Below are 27802 nucleotides of genomic sequence, written 5' to 3' on the forward strand. Positions count from 1 at the left end.
AACAAGCGTCGTAAAAGATGTAAACGTCTTTTAAAGAGCACAAATTTGTTTGTACAAAACCTTTGGTAGAAACTTTTTCCTTTTCTGTTTCAACAAACTTCTATTTTAGCCCGCTAATAAAATAACTACTCGTTATAATCAAGGTATGCAGAAGAGCAACATGTTGAACCTTGAAGTAGACCCAAAATGACCCAAAGACCCTGTGAAAATATTTCTTCAAGTTCGATTTGAAGATTTCCAAAGAGGAGGAGGACTTTATACACGAGGGAAGACTTTCCAGAATCTCGGAGCAGCGATGGAGGAAACCCTGCCGCCTTTAGAGCAGGAGCAGAAGACCAGACCAGGTGTCACACCTGTCAGCTGAGAACAGCAAAAAAAACCCACAATGTAATGAACGTCAAATAATCTTAAACAGGATTCTTTAATATCACAATATGCTCACTCTTTATTTACGAGATCTGGACCAAAACCTTTGCGGTCTGTTTCCAGCACCTTGCTGAATCTATGCCACAAAAAAATTAAGGCAGTTCTGAAAGAAAAAGGGAGTCAAAGCCCATACTAACAGCCAGAAACTTCATGGTAAGAAAAAAAGACGCATTATCCATTGATTCATTTACATTCTGTCTCTTATCCTTGTCCAGGGTCGTGGGGGCAGGAGTCTAATAATAGATGTCCAAACCACTTTGTCTCGAGCCACAACATGTCCCGATTGGACACACCTTAAACACCTCACCTGAGGGGTAACATGGACTGGGTGATGCTGGCAGTCTGACATCTGGCTGCTTAAAACAGACAAAATCCAGTTTAGTGGTCTGTTTATAATTATTTTCTGTTAGTATTCACTAAAAAGTCGTTACTGCAGCTTAAAGTGATCTAAAAATATTCATCTTCATCTTAAGTAGCATGCGGCTTAATGAACTGTGCCCCAGTAGACAGAGAGACAGACGACTCCACCCTGTCTACCTCCAGCTGGGACAATTTCATGACTTTCATCAGGAAAACGAGCAGTCGTCTTGCTCCGAGTATATTTGTTCATTCACGTCGGGCTGAGAGCAGAGGAGCTTAAATGTATTGATCGGTCACAGAGCTGAGAGAGGCACAGATAGAAATCAGACCTCCAGCTGCATTTGGGGATTGAATGCGATGGAGATGAGAGTGCTTGTTGCAAGCTCGCTGTTTCTAATTTTTCTTCTTTGATTACAATAGCATGGCACGGCTTCATGTATTTTGATAAACGCCATCTATTTTTACAGTGCACTTGCAATCCGAGCCCAAGGTCTTTCCCTGTCTGCACTCAATCAAATGAATCACTGCACAAACTAATCACTGTTTCTATTTCAGGTTTGGCATGTTTATTTCAGGCTTCAGTAGGTATTCTCTGGTCTAATTGTCTGTTGCTGTTAGTCAAGCATTTGCCCGTTTACACCGGAAGATTTTAATGTCCCCCAAATTTATGAACACATGCAAAAACAAATGGCTTCATGTTCTGGGTTCGTCGATGCCTGAAGAATGCAACAGTTGGTTCAGAAAATATCTTGAAAATTGGTGAGTGGTTGCTTTGATTAAAAATTACTTTGATTGCTAGCAGGTTGCTGCAGTCACCTGTAGTTTGTATGCAAGATGCCAACTTGTCCGCAAACACTTGCCAACTATCCACCAAGAGGTAAAGAAACTGTAAAAGGTTCAATGCAGACCAGGAACAGAGAGCATTCACCTTCAAGGTGAAAGTGCCACCTTTTGAATCTTGTTGGTTTCAGCTGTGAGACACTTTGAACTTTTACTTTGGAGGCGAACATTCGTTCAGGTGTGCGTTGCACTTTTTCATGGTTCACTATCGCTCGGTTGTTAGTTAGTGTCTTCCATCCAAATTGCAGACGACCACAGTGAATTTTTTGAAGCAGAACCCCCTTTGTGATCAATTTCAGAGTGACAGCCACCAAACATCTCGCCCTGGAGACTGGATGGTGCCACACGATCACCAACGGATCTCTCAGCCTGTGCGACTCGGACCTAAGAGTGCATTTACACTTCTGTGTTAAATCTACACTCTAAACCTTTCTGGGAAACCTCTGCTGTAGCAACAAAGTCAACAACGCAGACATATTGCTGTCAGCAGCACTGTCAACTTGAGTTGGCGCCATCATAGGCTCTATATAGATGCACCACAGAAGCACAATTGCGGTGTTACGTAGTTCACAAGTGTCCTAACCATAAAAGAAATTGAAAAAGACAAATGCAACTAATCCAAAATACAGAGCAGTAACACCATGGTAACTAATGTACCTAAACAAAACAACCACTAATGTGTGCACAGTGTGAGTGAATGTCTAAACATGGCCTAGCCCAAGGAAATTGCAAGAACCCCAGACAAAGAGTCCTGCACAACCTTAGACTATTTCAGCAGAACACTCCCGTCCCACAACAAGGATGATTCACAGACAAACTGCGCATTTCAACTAAGAGGCACAGAAGGAGGGCTACACATATTAAATCAAGGCTCATACTGAGCGATATCCATCAGAAGGCTACAATAAAAAGCTTCTGATGGATGTCTGATGTCAAAAAAGGAGAGAAAGGCAAACACCACTGACAATGCAAAACAAAATCTGGGTTTTGTTTGTCTACATGTAAATGTATCACCTCTGATCGTTTTCCAAAGGTGAGTTTTCAGTGATTTGAAATGCTGTTTACATGTGGATGAAAGGCCACAACCCATAAGCACAAATACATTTGCTGAAATACCCATGTATACATGGAGTTATGTGTAAGAGTATCAATCTCATCATTAAGCTCTCACTCTCGAATAGGAAGAACTCTGTTGAAGCTAATATTTCGAGACCTATAAACACCCACCAGTGCTTTCACCGTGACATTACCTTCTACACCCCATTTTTTGACATCTCATCTCTACCCCACCTTTTCCATTACCTCCACATTTTTCTTCCTTTCCTGTCCTTGCCCTCTCCTCCAGCAGCGTCTGGTCATGGTCTCTGGGTGCAGATTTACCAGAGTGATGAGAGAATTACCTTTAGATTTAGTTTGCTTTTTCTCGGCAGGGCTGAGGGCCATGTGCTCCTATAAAGCCGACAGACGGAGGAGTATGGATTTCTTTTGCAACCCGGCTTAATAAATCTGCCACTTTTGCTCTGCCACACTACACCACGCTGCAGCAACTGTCTCAAATGTCTAAGGGTGATGGATAATCTCCAAGAGAGTGCTCTGAAACCAAAATGTAATTAAAAACAACAACAACAACAACAATGATCTGAAAATCATTTAAAGCCTATATTTATTAAAATGTTACAAAACCAACAGATGGTCAAACTGAACAATGTTTTTCAAGTAATATGTGCTCGGGAAATTGATGCCAGGAAACAAAATTTAAAAAAGTTTAGTCGTTCATGGAAAGAAAATGTTTGATATTTAAAAACAACAAGAGAAACAAAACACTAATTAAACAACTAATAAGTTTAATTACTTAGATGATAGAGTGTAAAAAGTTTCTTACTATGGAGAGAGTGAAAGTTCACAGAGAGTTAATTCAGCATTTAAAAGCATTTACCTATAAGAATGAATGTCAAGAAGACAAAATATTAAATATTGAGGACCTGATTCTGATGAGTACTGTTTCAAAAAGCCAACTTTATAGTGTCACCTTAAATGTTAATGAAACTTTATTGATTTTAGAGTCATATCAGTTTTCTAAAATGCCAAACTGAGAAAATATCAAATTGATACTTGACTATTGATATGTTTTTGGTCAATAGAGTAAAAACTTCATTTTTAATACCTCTGGCTTTTAGTTGCTTGACATTTCAGATAATGTTATCACATAACCTTCATGGACATAACCCTCTGCTCACATTGATGTACCATGGGGATTGTATTGCCATTTGCCCATCTTTCTGTTCTAGTTTACAAAGCAGTACAACATAAGCAGTGGTTGATTTTTAGCACTCCTATTCCGGTAAGGTCTGCTGATGTCGTGTGGCTGTTTTTGAAAATGCAGTGAACCATACTGATGACAAAGCATTTTGGACTCATTGTTTATTTTTCAAGGAATCACCACAGTGGATCATTTATCCTCTGCGTGTGTTTCAGGGTCTCGATGGGCGAGTGCCAGATGGGAACACCTGGGCCACGTGTTCCCGGACTACAAAGCTCCCGATGGCACTTCGTTCTACCCTTTGCTCTCCAGCCTGCCTGCCACCATGCTCTGCATCTTTTTAGTCTCCCTTTGGTTTTCCTGAGTTGCTTTCTGCACTTACAAAACACACGTTTCCTCACCCTACACATCATACATTGTTGATCCTACCGATTCTCTGTGCATTAAATTAATTTGTAATACTAAACAGCATGTTTGGCCTTATGACACACAGGGCTGCCCATCTTCAAGATGTCAAGGTCACTTCCTGTTAAAAGGGAGTTCTTCCTCCCCCCTGTCTCCAAGTGTTTGTTAATAGGGGACCATCTAACCGTTTTTAATTCACAATGTAAACCACTTTTTATTGGCTAGTGTGCCTTTCTTCCTTGTGGTTCAACTGATGAGAACACTGGGGTGATCCAAGTATCTCCACTGAAGCTGAATGCTTGGTAAGAGAGCTGATTCCATGTGGTGATGGCTGAGAATCTCATACTTGGTCTCCAGCATGCCAAGAAGGCAACAACACCCTGTTTTATCACCAGCTACCCAGTGGTTATCAGTGCACTGCAGGGGGTACGAGCTTTGTTTATTTGTTTGTTGTTTTTTTGGGGTTTTTTTGCCTGTCATGGGTCATTTCTGTTTATTTTGTTAAACCATCTCACACAGCTTCAGCAAACTCCCCGGACAGCAATGTCTTTGGTCTTTAGATGTTTTGCCAAGCTGTTTTTCATTCCCTGCGAATCTCTTGAAAAATCTACCACCTGCTGACATTTCTTCTTGATTGGGTGTGTATCACGGGTATTGCGTCAGAAGCGCTGTGATAATGAGTGCAAGTGCACGAACAGCATGAACAACTGGACTATTATCGGCGCATCACTGGGCAGTAGTGTGAATATTTGCTTGTAGTTGGATGTGACTGCATCTCATGGGAATGGGCTAAACAAATGCAATAACAAAGATTTTCTGAGCAAAAATAACAACAATACATAAATACAAAAATATATTTCCTCGATATATTTCTGGAACAGCCTTACCCTCAGTTATTAAAGTCAGAAAAGAGGGTACACAACACACTTCAGTCCTTGTTTACTGTATGTCAAAGATAATAAAGGTTTTACTCAATATATTTGTGACCTCCGTGGTATGCTTGATGCACTATCTACAGCACCAAATGAGAAACTCCCAGAACAAACAACAACAAATGACACAGCCAGGTGAGCTCACATGTCAAATGTAGAAGATAAAAGAATGTCGGGCAAGAATAAAGAGAACTTCAAATTCGAGCCGGGTCTCTCTCACACACAGACTCACACACAATATTCCAGAGCAATGTTTAGTTTACTGATTGTATCTGTTTTGCAATTAAGGCAGCATGCTGTGCTTTTTCTTATTTATAAAATTTCTGTTTAAAGAAATGTTCTTGGTTTTTCTGTTGCATTTAGTTTGTCTTATTTTGAAGATTATTTTTCTTGTGTGCCTTCTTTTGTTTGACATCCTGTCTTTTTCCCACCTGCCAGTCTATTAGCTTCACCTGCATCTTGTTTTCTAATCAGTAGACGTGGGCGGATCGATCCAAATATTGATAGCATGAATACCAAAGCTGGTGTTGGTACTGGATTGATACGAGCGAGACAGGATCAATATTTTATTTCTATCCTTTAGATTAAGTATGAAGACCAATGAGTTGTGTCTGAACCTTTTTGTGTTGACTGTCAGTATTTTATTTATAGCCTTTAGCATTTAAACAACAGAAGTTGAGTGGGAGTACTTTAGAGATGGACACATTTACATTCCAAGTCTCCAAAAAACCCAGTTGCAAAATTCAAGAAATTCTGGAAAGTTGGTTTTGTGTTATTAGCTAGTTATTGTGGAAAATAAAAGTCACTGTGATTTAATTATCAGTGGACAGTGTTCAAAATGTCCTCTTCCTAACCACAACTCCATTTACTTCCATTTACTTTAACCGCTTTTATTCGACATCGAAGAGCTGTGTAGTGACTCTGGTCAGACTGGCAGGGGGATTCTTTAAGAGTGCCTTCATGTTTTCATAAAATTGCCACTGCCATTGACGACAGGAGGTGAGACAGTATGATGGTGATATGTCCCCCCACATTGTGGCTCATTTACACTGGAGTAAAAGCAGGATGGCAACCTCGCAAATAAGAAAAACTAGTTGCCCGGTGATTGCATTGAGTTTTTTCATGGTCAGAGACTGATTGCAAGTAGTTGAGCGTGCAACACCCTCAAGCTCTGGATGACCACAAGATAATGGTCTGACTGCGGTCGCATCACACAGGCACAGACTGATAAAGGCTTGCAGATAACTGAGTCTAATTTAGAAACACACATTAAAATTAGTCGGGGTCACTCTCTGCAGATGATTGCAACTCGTCTGTGACTTTCCAGTATCAGACTCAGCTCATCTGGTTGCCAGCTGATTGTATCTTGGTTATATTATAGCCCAGTGTCAAAGCATGGTTGCTCTATCATTTTCCAGTTCAATCACCATCCTGCAGCAACTATGTCACTACTTGTGGCGTAATTTATGAATTTCTGTTTCAGATCTCTAAATTTCACCTTGAACTCTGATTGCAGTGAATTTGGTAAATGGACTCTCTTCTACTCTCCTGGAGTATTCAAAGTGCTTAATGCAACATGCTTCATTCACTTTCTTCTATGATTTTAAGTGCTTACTAACTAACATTCACACTCCAATGGACCTGATATCTTGCAGAGTAGGGGGAGCCTACCAACCTTCCGATCAGCAGATGACCTGCTCTACCTCCTGAGCTGCAACCACCCTAATGATAAGAAAGAAATCATGGCTCTGAAGTGTTTCCGTTACTGTTTGATATGAACTTCTGTGCACATGTTAACAGATTTGTGATTTAGTGAGTCTGATGTTATGTGCTCTGCTTTCTTGGTTGTGATTTGAGTAAATCAGTTGTTTTATCCCATGTGAAAAGGCCACCTATAGTTCGTCCTTTAGTGTCAGTGGACTTGATGTTGATCTTTGTAGACTTTATTTGGGAGTGAACCCAGGCCTGATCTCCGTGATGTAGTAGAGAATTGGACCTCCAACTCCACAATAGAATTGCACTCTACGGTCGAGAGGTGTTCGTCACCTCAAACTGACCCCATTGTAGGCTCGAGAGAGAAGTAATTTAGTGCAATTATCAAAATAATGTGAGCCAAGGATGCTTTTTTCTTTTTCTTTTTACACACAACACACACACTGATTGATAAAACCTCGGGAGGTTTGAAAAAGTGTCATATAATAATAGTATTCACGATAGAGAACATTTTGAAACAGAAATAGAAAAGATAAAAAGAAAAACTAAACGTCACATCCACAGAATAAACCACTGTGTAGTTAAATACACTGACATAAAAAGGTAAAGGTAAAGCAGACCATAAAAATGTGCCGAAAAGCGCTATATAAATGCAATCCATTATTATTATTATTATTATTATTTTTATATTGCTTCAGATTCTATTGCCAGGTCAAACCTGTGCCCTAGTAATTACATTTATATAGTATGAAATGCTTACCCAGCGGCAGTGTAACTGCTGCCAGAGGCAACATATTTTCAGGTGAAGTGCTACATTTATGTAAAGCATCGCGGAGGTACAGTATGAGGTAGGTAGGGGGTGTACAAAAGTTAGTGGTGAATGAAGTTTGTTGCAAAGCTGCAGAAACTCGTCAGTGATCTGAATTCTAACTATAATGTTTACGAAGAAGCCTGAGGGTCAATGCATCCCTTTTCTTTACAGTTCCCCTCTCTAAGCTCAAACTCACTTGCTGTTTATTAGTGCAGCTCAAGGCAACGTGAATAAAACATGATCTTTGGTCGACAAAGCTGGGCAAAGTAATATTAACACCTGTGGAAAGGTTATTAACTGTTCTCTGTGGCTGTTAGTGCTGTTAGCTACTGGCTTTGGCACAGCATTGCTTGCCTTGTGGCCACCTGTGCAGGTCTAACAAAGCATGAGAGTCTGCTGCTGCTTAGGGCGCTCTTTACCCCTGTTTGCACCTGCAGACTTGCTACAGGTGAAGTGAGGCTGCTGCCAGGGACTGGCGATAGTCTTATGTAGAGATAAGCTTTGCTGTCAGTCAGGGTGTAACTTCCTATTGGGCAGTCTCGTATCTTCTACCACACTCATCTAATCTCTAATCTAATCCTTGCTTTTTTGATGCTTATTCTGTCCACGTTGTGGGACAGTCTTTCCCAGACCACCTCCTCCAGCTCTTACCTAGTTAAGGCGCCCCCAAAGAGGAATTTTAGTCAGATGCCATTTGGGTGGCGCTGGCTCAGGAGGTAGACCAGGTTATATACTAATTGAAAGGTTGGTGGTTTGATCCCTGGCTGCTTCAGCCTGCAAGCCGAAGCATCCTTGGGCAAGATACTGAACTCAGGGTTGCTTGGAGTGTGGGTGTTAGATAAAAAGCACTGAGACATGTTGGAAACTCCCTTTGGCCTTTTGTATCTGCAGTGTCATTCAGTACCCAAACCCGTATAATTGACTCATAAGTTATGGACCAATAGGTACCCAGAGGGCCCAACAAGGCACAGCTCAAAATCTGTGTGTGGTGGGTGCACAGGAGGGGCCACAAGGGTTTGGTGCTCCATCAGTCAGGGGCGGAAGCTTGGAGCTTCAAGACCTCTTGTATTGTTCATTGTGTCTTTGTCCTGCCTCCTTCCCTCACCCAACCACTGGGGGCAGATGGCCAGCCATCTCTGAGCCTGGATTCCAAAGTATCTTTGGGCAAGATGCTGAATTCCAAGTTGCTCCTCCGTCATAGTGCGTGTGTGTGAGTATTAGATAGCTTGTATTAGAAATAGATAAAAAGGCTAAATGATGTGTGAGATTGTGACTACCAGTCAAAAGCTCCTTAAGTGCCCAAGTCCATTTCAAATATTGCCATAAATAATCAGAATTGTGGTAACATTTGTCACAGCAGCCTTTACAAAATAACTTTTTTCTCCAAAGACTAAGTGCAACATTAATTTGATCACTTTATTTTCTTGTGTCCTATCTGCTGCCAGCAGGCTGTTATTAAAAGAGGACGCACCTTAGTAAAACTTAACATTTTACACAGCAACCGGTAGCTTATGCCTGAAATACACCAGTTTCCCTCTCGCTTGAGAAATGATATTCCTGCAGACACTTTGAATACCTGGAGGCGGATTTTTCATTAGAATCTAATACTTGTCCCTCTGCTTCTTTCTCCCACAGGTAGATTTATCTGTCTGCTTTCTCAACCTTAGCCTTCCTTTTTTATTATCGTTCTCTATCACCCCATCTCTTCTTTCAATCCCCTTTTTAATTTCACCTGTAATCTACACACACACACACACACACACACACACACACACACACACACACACACACACACACACACACACACACACACACACACACAGTATCTCCATTTCCTCACTGGGTCATGGCTGGAGGGTATCTGTATTATGCTGAAATGACATCATACCTTCATTTGCCCACTGTTGACTGTTTCCACGGTAACGCTGTTAAGCTTATAGCTAAACATAGTAACACCCCTTTTTTACCCCAGCCAAGCCTGTTCAATAAAACATGACGAACACACCACAATAAAATAAAAAAGAAACTACTGGCTGATCCAGGTGAGAACCACCCACTGGCCACAGCTTTGCCACATTTGTATTTTAGCTTTTGAATTTTTTCAGCATTATCAAATTTACATTTTACCTCCAGTTGAATTTTGTGGCATTAATTCAGGACATTGTAGATTCTGCTTTAGCAACATAGGAAGGATTTTTTTTTCTCTAAACGCTTCCTTTAAATGTTTTTTGTCATAACACTGATGTCCTAGTAAATCTCATGGATATTAGTATATAAATGGTGGTTTTTTTTTCTGCTTTATGTTGGGGGGAAAAGTGCTATAAACTTGCATTATAAATAACTCCAAATCTGAGCTTTCTAATGTGAACTGCTTCAATGTATTTTCAGGTTTATATAAAATACACATTGAGCCATTAGAAGTGCATGAAACAGAAAGTTTGAGCTTAGGGTTTGGATTTTTTTTAGTAATCATATCTATTTCTATTTTTTGTACATTACACTCTTCATCCAGGAGAATTTAATGTTAGAAGTGGTTCGGCTTCAGGTAAAAAAGCTTCACTTTTATTCCAACAAGCTTGGACACTCAAAACAACTCCTTCCACTTCACAATTATGGATCATGTAGGGATTGCTTTTGGGATTTTTAAAAACTTTACCTTTTGGGGTTGACAGACACTAAATCCAGAGGCAAGAACTGACAGCATAAATGTACGTCCACCTCATATTGGATTAAGTACGTTTTCACCAGTAATTACAGCAACTGATTTGCTTTCTGTTAGTAACAAAGTGTCTGAAGATACAATTTAAACTTGGTTTAGTTGTGTGTTATATGTAGAGAACGCTAGCTTACCGCTTCATTTAGGGGACTTTTTATGCTAGAATGATTCAGTGATTCAAATGTTAGTGTTACGTGGCTCAACAAGTTAAAAAACATGTCTACGAAAATGGTCCGGTACAAGGACTGGACGGCAAAGGAATGAAAAAGCAGCCAAGGATCTCCATTACAATAAATTATAAGAAAAATTAGGTCCAACAAAATATAGAAAACCGCGAGGCAGCTGAAGACTTTCGCAAAGTACTGTATATTACAAATGTTGTTCCAAAAGCATATTTGAGGCTCCTTGGTTAGATAACCTTCTTGATGTCAGTGTTGTCTCGCAGCGGTGTGCGTCTCAAGTCCGTCCTTCACAGCGATAGCCTGAAATTGGCAAGACTTCTGAATTGTGTTGATTGTTCATTTGCCCTGATTGTAGAGGTTTAATTAATGCCTTTTAAATGTCTTCTGGCACATGAACAAGTTGTTGTTTAATTATGTAAAGTGCCCTGGCCACGTTCATGCACCAAGCGCGATGATGGTATTCAGCAAATGAGGCCGATCTTTATAAGGAACCATCACCATGATGAGATTAATTTCCTCCAACTGAGCATGACTGTTTCTTCTCTCACAGTCTGCTGTTAATATCTCTTTTTGGTTTCCCCAAAAGGTTGCAGAAACTATCAGCCTGAAGTCCATCCTCAGTACTCATGTCTAAATATTCCTTTTTATTATGGTCGGAAACCCTTAATTCAGTCCTCCTCAGCTCTGTAGTCTCTTAAGTCTAGGTTTCCCACATTTTATGGTCTGAGCTCCAGTGCTGCTCACTGGAGACAGCATCCCCATGCTTCGCTGTTTGCCTGATCTATGGGAGGGAAAGTAAAACTAGCTGAGACAGGAAGAACCAAAGGGGTAGAAAAAGATGAGTGTAGGAGGAGAGAAAGTTTGAAGGAAAACAAAAGAGGAAGACTGAGAGAATGGACAAGACAGGCAGTCAGTGCCATAGGGGGAGGAGTGGGTGGATGGGCTCTGAATGAGGTGGGCAGCAGTAGATGGAAGATGATAGGGAGGGAGTTTCATCATGCCCGCATATTTTATTACCAGTTTTATTCATCTGGACCGACTCATAACTTCCCTCCTCCTGTGAATTAAGAAGTGCATATCATCATCTGAATCCAGTGGCTCTGCTGGGCTCTCGTGCCTCTCTCCTACTTTAAAAGTTAAAATGATAACTCTTTCAGGCATCTGAGTCAACAAAGGGTCAGTATTTGCATTCTTATGGCTCTTTTGATTAAGAAGGATGAGCCCGGAGCTGCTCTTCTCTCCATTACCTGTCTAATTATACCTGCGATGATGAAGGAGAGCAGGGTGAAACCTTGTTATCACTAAAAGCCTAATGTCATTCTCGTTTGGGGAAGCAGCTGCTGACTGTGAGGATAAGACCCGTCAAGTGTTGGCTTGCCCTAAAGCTATTTTAAACAAGCTCAGAGAACAGCAGCACACACAGAATATAATGCTACTGTAACATAATGATTCAGGTGCAAAATATTTGACATGCCAAATGGATCTGTTTTTTGTTTTTGCACCGGCAGCATCGGTGACAAGAGGCATTATTACGTTTTCAGGTTGCTCTTCCATTAATCCCACTGTGGTGAATGTGATATTCATGCGTTGAGTGAATTTCTTTGAATTTGGCACAAATTTCCTGAATGAGCCGATTAGAATTGAGAACAAAGTCACTGTTTTTGGTCAAGAGTTTCTGCATCACCTGTTACTAATGTGCCACAAATATCCAACAGATCAAAATTAAGAAACACTCGATTGTTCAGAGTGACTGTGGGTGAGTGGGTCGTTTACTAATTTGAAGGTCAGTGTTTTAATCTGCATGTCGCCGTGTCCTTGGGCAAAATACTGACGGTTAGACGGTGGGTGTAATCTTTTTGATCCAACCTAAATTTGACCCCATCTGGTCATATAAATAAATGCTCATCAACATTTCAACAATCAGAGCAGACCAGGGATCTGTTGTTTTTATATACTCAAGGAAAAGACACAGCAAGCTTTTCTTGTTCATCAGAAGATAACTGTAAAACTTACAACTGAAATATTAAAAATCTTTCAAATACTAATAATTATTAATAATAATACTTTTGTAGTATGTTGGGGGGAGTCTCCTAGTGTCTGTGAGTGCAGCGGCAGCCATTGCATCTGAGCAATCTGGTCAGAGAGAAACCATACCGTTGTAACGGGCTAACGCCAGCAACTACCAATCCCCGCGCAGGTATGTACGGACAGAGTAGGGCTGTGGGGGCCTGGCCTGCATGGTCTTATGTTTCTAACAACGAATAAAGGTCTGTTGTTCTATTTAACTGACTGGCTTTGAGTTATCCAGCTAACCTCCACACCACATGCCCGCTGGACCTGCTAGCCGCTCCTTCCTCTCCAGACTGCCGTTACAACCTACAGTATTTTCATGCAAAGTTTGATTAATACAAAACTTCATTGTGTTTTGCAAGATGTTTCACAAAAACGTAAGGTGATACGTCATGTATAGAGCCAATATCTGATTTAAAATCTTTCAAACAGAGCAGGAAAATGCACTAAGCACTAAGTAGAAGCTGAAGTACAACAACCTCAACTTTACATGCAAATGCTGTGAATGCATCACAGGGATGAAGAAAAAAGGGATATTTTGAAGGTGGAAGTGGCTTTGCGATGTCACTGGAGGGACCGTATGTTTACATTAGTGTTAAAAGTTCTGCATTTTGTAAGAAATTGCAGCCAAAAAACATCCTGCATGCAACTCTTGGACATATAGTGGTTTATAACTTGTCATAAAACCAAGAAAACAAATGTTTTAAACAAGTTTTAAACAAAAACTTGTTTAAAACTACAAATTTAATGTTATTTATTAAGCAAATTACAAACTGAAATTATGCTGTTTTTAGCCAAACTGGACTTCTCTGAGAAGTCGTGAGTTAATTAGGCAAAACATTCAAACACTAAAACTTCAGGAATGCCAAGATAATTTGGTATCGGAATAAAAAATGTGAAAATTCAAGAATAACAATGATTCTATTTCAGCATTAAAAATATCATTTAAATTAAAAATCTTGTTCATACCAATGGATTAATCATTACAGAAACAAAGAATGATTTTGGTAATAACCTGTTAATTATCTGTTTATTTACAGCAGCTGTACCACCTCATTCACATGAATTATTTTTCTCATAAGCAGAACTAACCAAAATCTCCCAGTTGCTTCTCCGTCTCCAACAAACTCTTAGCTTCAGTGATGCTCATGCATATGAATGATGAGTCACAAGCATGCAAGCTGAGGCAAACGCTGCAGAGATAAATGATGAAATTTAAATTGTGGTGGGGAATTTCCTCAACTGAGTTCACTGATGCAAAACTTTGCAGGTGCAGCGATTGCATTCATCAAATCTTGAAGTCAGCTCTCGTGCTAAAACTGCACATTCTCCATTATCATCAGCAACCAAACACTCCTTAAACATCACGTGACAGTTTTTTTTAAAAATGAGCATTTTTGGATCTCTGTAGTTTGAAGCAAACAAAGCACTTCTAAATTTATAAGAAAAACAATTTATAATTAGAAAGGATTTACATACATGCAGCTCTCGATGCAGTTATGGTAGAGTATAGTAGCGATTCAATCTAAAAATGTACACATGAATACGTTTTGACGTGTCTGCTCTTGTCACATTAAGGCTCAGTGATCCGATCACAGCCACGATATCTGCTTTAATTGGCCCGCAGAGGTTTGTTATAGTGCTGATATGGATCATGACAGAAAACAGAGGAGCCTATCTGATGCTCCGCTGCCAGGTAAACTCGGTAAGCCCTCTGCCTCTGGCAAAGTCAGAGCCAGAATGGTATCTGGACTGTGCAATGCATCTAGGTACCTCTGTGGCTGCTTGTCGATTTCACCGTTAAGTCCCAGCGCTTTCAGTCTCGTTTTTTTGTCTCAAACGTCTACTTTTCACACACACTTCCCTGGGTTCATTTGCACAGTGCTTCAGGCTGGGATTTCTCTTTTTGCTGCAGAAAGATTTAGCATCACAGACAAGCTGACAGCTGAACCCCCAAAACACTAGCTATTCAGTGGCAGCAGAAACATGACCTGGAGCTCATTATCCAGCATTTGTAGAGTAAAAAGGATCCACGGTGTCATAATTTATCAACCAAGGGATGCACATCGAGACTGCAGAGACGAGACAGTTATAATAACAGAGGCATTTTATGAACATAATAATGAGACTGACATTGAAATATGTAATTTTCCATTAAGCATGGGGTTGAAATCATTTCATTCCGGATTTAGATTTTACACGGTGTCCCTTATTTGGAAACAGGGCAGCAGTTTGTCTTGTTATATGATGGTAAATTTAAGTTCACATGAAATACACACCACCACACAACAGGGCAATGGCCACATCCCTGCAGGTCACCCAGAGCTGCCTGGAAAATGTTATTACAGTATTGTTGGCACGGGTAAGTGCTCCATAATGTCTTGTTGTGAAAGGTCGGGAGTGCATTTAAATACCCAACCCCCTCGACTCACTGTTGGTCCCAACATTTCTCTCTCCTTCTTTACCCTCCATCTGTTTTGATCTGCATGGCTCTCCATGCCTCTATTCTGCTGGTTCAAACTGGAATTAGTATATCCAGCCAAAGAAGTGATCCTCTTAAATTAATCTAGCTTTTACTGAGGTAGACATCTCAAAGGTGAAATGAAGTCTCGTGTCTGCCAGCTTAATGTAGTAATCTGGGAGGGCATTAGTCTGGTTTAGTCTGGTCTTTCGTTATTTGCATGAATTTAATCAGTTAGACAGTTTTCCAGTTATGCATTTTTTTGAGCATCATGTGCACTCATTAGCCACTTTATTTGATGCATCTCCTTGTTACACAAATATCTCATCAGCAATGACATGACAGCAATTCAGTGCATTCAGGTATGTAAGCATGGTCAAAATGACGCGCTGAAGCAAACTGAACATCAAAATGAGCAAGGAAGGTGATTTCGGTGTCTTTGAGCGTGGCATGGTTGTTGGTGCCAGGTGTCCTGGCCCTACTATTTCAGAAACTCCTCGTCTGGGAGTTTCCCCACACAAAATCCCAGCATGGATTACACAGAATGGTCTGAAAAAGATTAAATATCCAGTGAATGGTAGTTCTCTGGGTGAAAAGGCCTCGTTGATGCCAGACGTGAGAGGAGAATTGCCAGGCTGCCTCAAGCTGATAGGAATAGCACTTGTAACAACTACGCTAAGCAGAAGAGCATCTCTGAATACATAACACGTCTAACCTTGAATCAGATGGCAGCAGCAGCAGATCACATCCAGTGGCATTCCTGTCAGCTAATAATACACAGGCTTACCAAAATTAGACAATAGAAGATTAGAAAAACATCATCTAGTCTGATGAGACTCTGATGAAACTTTCAGATGGTAAAATGTAAGCATGGATCCATTCTGTCTGTCAATGTGGTGTACGGGATATTTTTGTTGCACACTTTGGGCCCTTTTGAGCACACAACCTTTTATGACCACAGTGTAGATATCTTCTGATGCGTGCTTCCAGCAGGATAATGCACCATGTCACAAAACTCAAATAATTTAAAATGAATTCTTGAACATGACAATGAGATCCCTGTACTCAAAAGGCCTCCACGGTCAAAAGATCTCCATCCAATAGAGCACTTTTGGGATGTGGTGGAGCAGGAGAGTCTCATCATGGATGTTCAGCCAACAAATTTACAGCAGTTGTGTGAGGCCATCATGTAAATATGGACCAAAGAGGAATGTTTCCAGCAACTTGTTGAATTTATGAATTAAAGCAGTTCTGAAGCTACAAAGGGGCCAACGCGCTACTATCAAGTTGTGACTAACTGAAGTGGTCAGTGAAAACTATTGCTAGTTTATCAACTAGCAATAAATCTATCACCATTTTTTCTGGCTGTGTGTGTGTGTGTGTGTGTGTGTGTGTGTGTGTGTGTGTGTGTGTGTGTGTGTGTGTGTGTGTGTGTGTGTGTGTGTGTGTGAGAGAGAGAGAGAGAGAGACGGAGGAAAATAAACCAAATTTCTCACTGATATTTTCCTGCAGACATTTTCCCTCTCACTCACAAATTGAAGGAATTGCTCTTCAGATACAAAAAGTTAATTTATGAGCAATAAAAACTGAACATAATCAAGGGAAATACTAGCCTGACTCTTCTTTGCAAAATAGCACCTCTAAAGCTCACTAATTAGCATATTTCATTTTGTTTATTGCTCCCCGACAGAAATGTAAGATTCATTTTGTGACTCTAAGTCACTTCATCCTGTGACACAGTCGCAGCATAGAGCAAAGTCCCCATAAAAAACAGCAACTCTTTGTTTACATCTTTGTGTTTATGTGAGCAAATGAGATACAGCATGTCAATTAGTGAGGTAAAGGGAATATTCAGACAGAATTTGAAGCAAATATTTAATGTAGCATAAGTGCATACAAAATTAATCTAACATCACAAATAGATGACAATTTGCTCTACATGGTGAAGATCGAGGCACAAACACGTACATGCGGGCTGAAAGGGTTTCAGCTTAGGTGAAAAATAAATAATTATCTGGAAACTTTTTAAAATCAATTTCACAAACAAACAAGAGGGCAAAAGAAGAAGGAGAAAGTGATGGTAGTGGTAAAATCCAAGTTCAGTTGGAGTCTGGGATGGAGACTCACTCACACACAGTTTGTGTTATGTTCCTAATTACTCCCTGAGGAAAGTAACTTGCTACACTATAAGTTACATCACTTATGCTTATAATTACCAGTTAATGGCATGAACCTCAGGCTACAGCCCTGCGCTTATGAGGAGCAAAAGTGCTTTCTTTCAGTGTATGAACACCAGTCTAACAACAATGTTAAAAAGACAGCTTAAAGTGCACTTCACAGCAATTCTACTGTAGAAAAACAGTTACTGGTAGAAATGAAGGCTACACTGCTCTTTTGTAACCCATTATCTGAAAAGCAGCGTTTGCCTGCGACTCGACCTGGTTACATTTAGCTTGAAGATTATCCTGGGGTGTTGTTAGCTTTCTGTTAGCATCTGGCTTTTGCAAATGCTTGAAAAGACTCAGTGTTGTGGTTGTAGCAGTCTTTTCTGTCCCAAGCTGTTTGCGCTTTAACATATCTCCACTCCTTCTCCTCCCCACATAATCTGAGGTCAGCTGAACCACCCATCATGTATATAGCTGAAGATCCTTTGCAATACAACAACAGCATTAAAGTGTATTTCATTAAATTATTCCATTAAGAAAATTGTAATCTGGTTAATAAAAATAATTTGTACCACTCCACGATACATTTAATCACTAGTCGTTTAGTTACGTCCACCTTGCTGGTTCTGGATCGGATTTCAGAACTTCCTTCGTTCTTCATGACATCAGTTGAACAAGGTGCTGAGACATCCCTCAGATCAGCAGTTTCAGGAGTTAACTTTTCCACATTGTGATGCTCAGTTTAAACTTAAATAGGTTGTCTTGTCTGTGCCTACATGCCTAAATGCACTGACTTGCTTTGTGTGATTGTCTTATTAGATTTTTGCATTAAAACAGCAGCTGAACAGGTGTACTTAATGAGTGGTGAGCGTTAGCTGATTTGTTGGTTCAGCAGTCAAACTTGCAGGAAAAGCATGAGGCAAAAATTATTTGTTTTTTGTTTTTCGAGTGTACTTTATTGGTGTGTTCACACCAAACACAAAGCAGAACTGTTACAATAACTTATTACATGCAGAAGGTTTGCAAAGACACATTCAGGGATGGAGGTGAATCTGTGTGAGTTAGAAATATTTCACCTTGCACTTCATGCTGGGCTCCTGAAAGCCTATCAGCAGAGATTCTCCAGACCCCACTGACAGTCAGAAATGTTGGATGATCTAACTATAGCTCCTTAAGGGTGGACAGAACCATAAGGGTTAGCTTCAGTTTTATATAGAAACAAGAAGAGAGGGCTTGAAGAAAAGTGAGTGAAATCAGCGGACGACGAGTTTTAGCCCAGCTATAGCTGGCTGTACTCCATCTCCACTGCTGGATATTGGATATTTTGGGTTTCAACCCCCGTCCCCACTATAGCAACAGCAGTTGCATGAATAACTTTGCTTACAAAATACATGTACTTTGTTTTTTAACTGAGACAAACTGACCGCTTTCGCCTCTTTTTAGTCTCAGTTAAAAAACTAACAGTCCATCTCCATCTTCATGCTTAAGCTCAGCCATCAAAGCTGCATTTTGGTAAAATTGTTTGAATTGTTTTGTGAGTTTGAGTCTGTGATGTAAATGTATGTAGATATCTTAGCGAATCCATGGGTCGTAGCCTTTTCTCAGTGCACTGTTCTTCCACAATATCATCAAATTTACATGAATCAACTGTGATTTCACATGTAAAATAACATAAAATCACTGTAAATGTAATAAAACATAATCTCCTTGTTACCCAAATATATTTCTCTGTACATATGCATAGTTAGACTGTGAAAATACATTGCACCTGGGGTGAGGGCGCGGTCATGAAAACAATGTGACATGCCATTGGATGTTCGGACACATGACCATAAACATCAGCCAATGAATTAGAACTGACAACTACAAGGTCGCGGGTATGGCTGTGGAAAGCGCGGTGGAAGAGACAGATTGAAAGATCATCCACGCAGTGCTGCAAGAAAAGTATATCAAACTCAGCTCAGTAGAATCAACTTGGCATTGCTTAACCACTATGGCTCGAAGTTTACTGAGACGGTAAAAGGCATGGAATCCCTAGCTATGAAGGATAGTTTCTACAACGCTAATACCTGATAGGGGGCCCACGATGACAGCTGCCACTGATGCATTTGTCTTAATGTGAAAGTAAGTATGCAACTTAAGAGCTAATAGGCGACCTGTTCCACTCTAGCAACACACCTGCACGTGCCAAGACGTGCTGCGTGATGAAGTGAGAGAAATAGGAAATAGAAGTAGCCCACTGTGCTAGCTTTGCCCTGTAAAATGTAATGGACATGTAAGCCAAGTATTTCCTTCTATTTTGTGGAAAGGAAGTAGGGCTAAAGCAGCTGAGGCGAATTATTTGACTACATTTAAACGTACATTGCATACATGTATTTGAAGATTAGTAGCGTGAGTTCTCAAATTTATTCAGTAAGCTGTAAAGGTGAGTATTGTGTTACATTTACGGATGTCAAAAGATTACACATGTCGCAGTTGTGGTGCTTTAATGTAAATGTTTGGGCACCCATGGTCAAAATTTCAGTTCATGTGAACAGTTAAGCAAGTAGAAGATGAAATAATCTCCAAATGGCTTAAAGTTATAGATGACATTTAATTTTAAATAAAATCATTTTCACATTTTTTTAAACAGAAAAGGAAAAGGCCCAAAGCAAAAGTTTGGACACCTTGTAGTTGACCGTAGGGCCCAAACTGCATGCCAGTGTATGTAATTGATATACATCAGTTGTAACATTGCAGTTAGTTGTTTGCGTCATGTGTGGGCTTGTTTTTTTGTCCCCTTGTCTCTTGTTCATGTACACAACAGGAAACTACTAGCCGAGCACTTCATGTTATCTGTGGACCAGGCAATTGTGAATGGCCATATCACTATCTTCAGCGACGCACTTATCTTGATGTTTGGGTCTTACTACTGCACGAGCATTTCTTATCCAGTAGCCCAGGCAGCAACCTTGGAGTTCTTGCAACGGTAAGGCGGCACCAGTCAATTTTATGCATTGAGACATAAGAATGATGAGACAGTGAAATCTAAAGTTATGCAATCCAAATCAAATCATCAGATCTCCTTACATTTGCAGCTAAAACACATAAGAATGAGCAATGCTTGAGTGTTGAGATGATTTGTAGATTGATAAATCAACAAATAACTAATATTTGCATTTCAGATGGCTGTCTCTAAAAATATCCTTGATTCATGCTCATGTCAAGTTATAGAAAGAGACCTTTGAGTAGTAGATGTTCACAGATGTTTCACTACCCTGAAACAGCATTTGCAATAGACTCACAGGTTAACCAAACATCTTTGCATCACCCGTCTGTTCCACAATGACCTGCATGTCCAAACACGCACTCAAAAGCCAGCTCAATCTACACTTAGATTTAACCCAACTGTTAACTGTATATTTCTGTAAATTTAAGCATTATTATTCATATTGCCACATTAATTGACCTTGCTTATAGGTAATTTCATTGTTTACTCACATTATAATGTTCCTAATTTAATGTCTAAAAGCACTTTGAAAACGCAAAATCCCATGTAAAATTAGCGCAACAAACTAAATTTTTCATTACTGAAAATAACTGTATTTTTATGAGAAAGTTATTTTACGGTAGTATTTTGAATATTACTGTTTTTTAAGATGTTTTTTTTAACAGTGTGTGATAGCAGCGTCATTACAGCTCTCATACAAAAGGAAAAGGTCAGACTCATCAACCGCGTCTAATTAAACATCCATTAGTGAGCAATATGTAAATCGGCCCTCCAACTCTGCATGCACGCTGATGCATTCTGGTTACAACCCATTTGTCACAACCCTTTAATTCAGCCGTGAACGCACGCTCTTTGGTAGGGCTCAGTTGCAGTGAACTTTCTCCAGTGGTAATATCACCTTTATCTTCATCTGTCTCTGTAATTATAGCCTTTGCAGCCACACTGCATCATATCTCAAAGCTGAGAACCACTGAATTAGTGCATGAAATGTTTAAATTTCTCCTGTACAGCAGGGATCATGGATTTCTTTTTTTACTTCAGGTGGTGCAAGAAAAATGATCACTGATTCTTTATAAATTGCATGAATATGTATTAATGCAAAACCTTTACTCTAATCATCTGGTGATACATTCATAGCTTTAAAAGAGAGATCTCACTGAAGGGCATCAGATTATAAGAAAATAATTTGAAATGGTGTGACACAGCGGTTAGCAATATCACCTTACAGGAAGATTGTCGTGGGTTCAAATTTCAATTCAATTTAGCTTTATTTACATGGCAGCAAATCACAACACAGTTGCCTCAAGGTGCTTGGTACTGTAAGCTAAAGACCCTACAATAATTGAGAGAAAAGCCAAATCAGATGGACGAATGAGCAACTACTTGGTGACAGTGGGAAGGCCTCTACTTTATCACTCAGAGCCCCATCCGAGCCTTCATTTTCATCTCCACCACCACCAGCATGTGGACTCTGAAGAGTTTGCTCCTACTCCCTTCACTCCAGTGCTATCACTGTTTGGTGTGGTCAGAGCTGTAAGAAAGCACCTCAGTTGACCTGAGCACTTCAAATCAAGAGGAAATGATGTGATGGCAGAAAAATGTGTGTCATTTCTCTGCAGGTGTCATCACTCAGTTTGAAATTAAGCTAATTAAGGTCTTTGTAATTGCCTTTAAACTTTTTAGCTTTAAACATAAATACTAAAAGCCACAATCCCAGAGAGAACCAAGAAAAAGCAGGTGGGCACTTTTAGAAAATTGCACCATCAGAAAATCCAGTTCACTGCTCCGAGGGAAGCACATTTAGGAGCAGAGCCACCATGCATGTCGAAATTACAGTGAACATCTGCGAGCTGTTTACAAGATGGCAACAGCCACTGAACTAAAGGCCTCTGCAGATGAAGATTAGTCTATCGAGGAGAAATATTTTTCTAAAGCACCATTTAGTTTTTGACTTAACGAGAACGACGCAAAAAGACTTTCCACCATCCACACGGGATAGTTCACTGGTCCCCTTTGAGGATGGAGAGAAAGTAACATAGGCTATGCTGGTAAGAAGAGTATTTTAACTTTACCTTCTCTACTTACTCTTTTCAGCTGTTTATAAAAAGATATGTATCTATGAATAAAAAAAGTTCATGGTAAGATACCTGGCCGTGCTCAATAACTGTATCCAATATTTAAGAGTGTTTTCACACCTGCTCTGGTTCATTTTCCCCCTTGGTGTGGGTTCACATGTGCAGATGTGAAGGTGGATAACCACACGACCTTTGGAAGAGGTGGTCTCGATCCACTTCCAAACAAACTCCAGAGCGGTTTGTTTAAGGTGAGAATGTGAACCAACTATCAGGTTTACACTAGTTGCAGTAGAGTTTTACCAGAAAATAAAGTTAAATATGAACATTAGAAGTGAATTTGTCCTGTTATCCATTAGTCCAGAACACAGCACCTTGTTGTTGCTCCCACCCCAGAACAAAACAGACACACTGGCCAATAAGCAGTCTGAACGTTTTCACTGTTGATGGGAATTGATGTGAATTTAGCACTTCTGATTCCATTATTGATGTGACTAATCAATTTTATTCCTTATCAATTCTCACTGGCTTTGCTTTGAGAATCACCTCCATCGCTTAGCAGCATATCAAAGATATTGCATTCACACAAATTAACTGAACGCTGTGTGGTCAAATGTTTGTGCATGCTGGAGGTATTTCTTTGCTGTGATCAGTGTTGCAGTCATTACACAGCACACTTTTCTTAAACTTAATGCACTACTTTACTTAATTACTCCCAGGAGGTAGTAATTTGTTATGCTGCATTTCTCCGTAAAAATAACCTGAAACACACTGTCTCATAAGGACCATTTAACTGTCAATGATCTGGGGTGTCAGTGTTGCTCTGATGCATGCTTTCGTCCTTGGTGTGAAGCTCAGGTCCCGCCCCCGTGCAGAGTCCTGGGTCTCTCTCCGCAAACAACGTGGCCCTCTTAAGGACCAGTTCAGACTCCACTCTTCGCTAGATCGTCAGCTAAACAGCAGCAGTAAATTGGCCTGTAAAGTGTTTCCTTGTTTAATCTCATGCTCTTTGTCTCCAGTTTCCTGCACCTTTGGATCATTATCTACTTACATCTGCACTTACCTGGGTTTCATCTGACACTGGTCCAACTCACTGCCTGAACCTTACCTGCCAGCTGGTTCACTCAACTTCCTGTAGAGAATCTGGAAACTCACCTGCCTACTACTCACTGTAACCATCCACCACCCGGAAAATAAGGTCGGACATCTTTCTTCACTCGCTGCTCACTGTGCCACTGCCTCTGGAGAGTCACCCCTCCATCAATAGCCTTAGTTCACCAGTTTGCTAAGTAAGCAACCTTCTTTATTCACCTTACTATAAAACTTACCTGCTATCTCCTGCACTGGAAATAATAACACTCCCGTTTGTTACAGTAGAGGCTACATTTCACTGTGTGTTATACTTGTATAACTATGCATGTGACAAATAATAAAGAACCTAGAACCTAGAACCTAGATCCAGCCTCTGAAGTTTCCTCCCTTCTCCATTCTACTATTGACTATGTCTGTGTTTAATAAAAATTAGTTTGAGTTCAAAACAGTCAAGTATTGAGTCTGCTTTTGGGTTCACTTTTACACGCCGGCCACTCGGCCTTGACATTAACAAAATAAACATATAGGACACATATGATCTCAGCATTTAGATATGAATGCAAAGCCAACAGCACGAAGCAAAGGTGAAAAGCATCCCACAGAGACTTTAAAGCGATCTTCACACTGATTCTACTTTAGAACTATGAAGAGGTTGAAACAGCGGCTACTGCCTCACTGCTCATCCATCTGTTACCTGTTGAGGTTCAGGGTTTGGCTGCTGGGCTGGGGTCAGCATTCATTCAGCTTTAACATCACTCTGGGTTGTTTTTTTGTTTTTCTCTGTGTTAAAGTAAACCAAAGGGGAAAAACTACAAATTTACAAACTCATCAACTGATTCACACTGCAGCAAACGAACTATAGGCCTTTAAAAATCTTTAAATTACAAATGCTACATAATTAAGAAAGCAACAATCTAACCAATTTTAGTCGTTTTAGTCCCCCAAAGCTTGGCTTTGGGTATCAGCTAATATTGAGCAATGATCGGTGTTACATTTCCTGCTTTGAAGAAATGACTGAGATTCTTTTATGGGCTTCATTTAGCACACATGCTTGCTATAAAATCACCTCTGGGACCCATAAAAGTACAAAAAAAAAACCCAAACTAAACTTCCTCTCTATCATTTGCACCATGTGCTGCAGTGGCTTCTGTCCTTTAAACAAACTAAATATGTTGGTGTTGCATTGTTGCATGTGAAATATGGGCCAACTACCAAACTAACTCTGCTCTTACTCCTACTTCAAGAAATACCAGTTATGATGTAATGAACCATTTAACTCGGTATATTAGATAATATTGTTACAGCATTTTATGACCATTTTGTATTTCCAATGAAAGCTTTTAACTGAACATAATTTAAGCAACAATAGTGTTTATACTGTTTTGGTTATGTAAAACTAGCATCTCATAAGTGATTTCCTCTGCATGCCAATCTAATGTTTATAAACTATAATATTTAGAAAAACCGATAACTAGAGATGCTCTGCACTGACATATGGAGGAGAAAAAGCTTGACTCTGTGCTCAGAGGCATTTGTTAAACCCAGCACTGCAGCCTTTGACTCACCTCTGAGTGTGTATGCATCACACTGTGTAGGAGGCCTGGCCAGTATGAATTAAGTTTCTTAATTGCCATTGTGCACATATTTCAATCTCCGACAAACCCTTTCCCGGCAATCACAGGAGATGACCGATATAGATTCTGTGATTAGAATAGTTGGCTTCAGCCTCCTCCACTTACAAGCCAACAGGCTTATTGTTATTCAATGAATCTCAAGGAAAAGAGGAGCTAAAAAGACAAAAAGCACGGCAAAAATGAAAGATGAGCAGAAGGAAGGGAAAACTGAGAGGGAGATAAACAGGTACTGAAAGGGGGAAGGGAGGGCAGGAAGGACAGAGAGTGCCAGTGAGAGAAATGATTGACATAAAACGGTGCTGCCATGCCGCCCGGGCCCAATTACAACGCCATTATGGAATCGCTATAATGACGCATCATTTAGTGTGCTGTACAGCCGCTCTGCCTGGTGATGTTGCACCAGTCCAAAGCGCCATTATTCCCACCTCCTCCTGCGGCTCTGGACCCAGACAAAGGACAAGAACAAAGGCTGTGTGTGGGTTTTCTTTTTTCTTTTCTTTTTCAGTCTTACATTTCTGACCAGAACCTTATTTTTTCTGTAGTTTCTAAGCTATGTTAAGATGAAAATAAAACAGCAGAAGTCACAACTTAACACGCATCAAAACAAAACAGATAGCAAAGCAGGCAGAGGTAACGCTAACGCAGAAAAGAGTGGAACTAAATGGTTGAGGGAAGTGTTCAACAGTCTGCACAGCTGGTTCTCATTAAAAATGAACGCTCTCAGGTCTTCGTATATTATGCATGTGGTGTACATTTAGGAGACTTGAATCATCTATTTTAATTTCGACTGCATGAGGAGCCACGCGTTGTTCCCCAGCACAGTGCAATAATGTGATGCTTAGGCAGATTGTTACCCTGGGATCCAAAGTGTGTGGCACTCAGACTCTCTCTGGCTCCCAGGTGTTAGAATAGGCTGGTAGAAACATCATCGGCCACTGCATACACACCATCTGTCCCTGAATTCTCATTACTCCCCTCAGAAAGGAATCGAAGAACTCCTGCAAACTCTGGCAGCTTCTAGGCTAAATAGGCAGTCACACACTGTGGCTGGCTCACAGAAATAATACAGAGAATGAGAAACTGACTTACTGACTAATTCGCTGGGTTCTTACTTTGCTTTCTTATTATTTTGCCATTTTGCTCTTTTTGGCCTGCTGATTATTTTGCCTAATATCCGATTCACATCATAAGTCACTACCTCACAGAGGTGCAGATGAGCATTAATGTTGCATGTAGTTGATACGTTTTTAAGCTGACAGAACTATAGTCCAAAGTTGTGTAATGTCTGATTGGCACTGATGTCAGTCCAGTGAATTCACAGCTAGCGAGTGGAAAAGCTCCTGACAGTAAAGTTACGTGAGGTGGCAAATTAAGTCTAGAGAATCACTGCAACTCAATGTTTTTTTAATAGTTTATTCAGTTTAATCAGTTAGGACCTTTTTCCCGTCCCGGAGCACAACCCATTGATAACTGACTGCCGTCACCGCCTGTCCTCAGTTTCCCTTACCACACATCCCCATCCCAGTCCTCTTGCTTTGTCTGCCAGGTGTTTCCCAGTCGTCTCCACTTTCTTTAGGTTTCAGTTTTGGGATTGTCTTATAATATTAGTTACCAACTTTGTCAGGGTGTGTCCAAGCCATCTCCATCTCCTTCCCAAGATCTCGTCTACTATGGGCCGTTGGTCTGTCTGCTACATCAACACAAGCTGATGATGGTATGTCTTTTCTTCCCATTAGAGTGAGAGGATCTGTCATGGGCACTGGTACACATTAATCTTAACTTTGCCCAGTGCAGATGTTCGAGTTGGTGTGTTGGCAGATCTAGACTTTCCTCACCTGGACAAATGTTGCTGCCTGGCTGATTCTGGTCTTCACATCACCATAGTTTCTTTTGAGCAAGCCAAAAGTTAAATGCCACTCACTCATCTAACCAAGCGGCAATTAATTTAGTTTAACAAAATCTGCCTACTAGCACAAATTTATGAAAAATCTAAAGTGAGAAAAAATGAGCATAGCGCCAACTCAGCAAGCCCAAAGCAGCTTATGGCTCAGCTGATGTCCTTCTACACATCCACTTGTTTATCACAAACCTGCTGCACTATTTAGCTTTAGCTTCATAAGATAACCATCACCAGTGTGTGAATGTGTGTGTGAATGGGTGGATGACTGGATATGTAAAGCGCTTTGGGGTCCTTAGGGACTAGTAAAGCGCTATACAAATTCAGGCCATTTACCATTTATTTATAACTGATGCAGTTTGCAAGCTGCTTTGCAACCCACTTCCAACCCAGATCTGTTGTCATTGATGCCTGCTCTTTTCCATGCATCATGTTTTTGATATTGCTTACTTTCTATGGCTTTTTACATATGTGAATGGAAGAGCAGGGGGATCCCAGTCAATCCAGTCTTCTTTTCATTATACTGATCCTGACTGAACTATAAGATGTGGTTTTAATGGAATTAATGGAATTTCTGCTTATTGCCTGGAACTCTTAAAGCAATGACAAGACTAGAAGTCACCGCACAAAGCAAAACAAACAGAAACAGAAATAACAGTAGATACAACTGTAAGGCACTAACGCTTTCCACAGCCAAACAAATGTAGTTTGGTACCCTTGGGTCAAATAAGGGACACTAAAAGGGAACACAGAAAGCTTTAAAAGTCAAATCTTCCA

The sequence above is a fragment of the Rhamphochromis sp. 'chilingali' genome (genome assembly GCF_963969265.1).
Source record: "Rhamphochromis sp. 'chilingali' genome assembly, chromosome: 3".
Taxonomy (NCBI): domain Eukaryota; kingdom Metazoa; phylum Chordata; class Actinopteri; order Cichliformes; family Cichlidae; genus Rhamphochromis; species Rhamphochromis sp. 'chilingali'.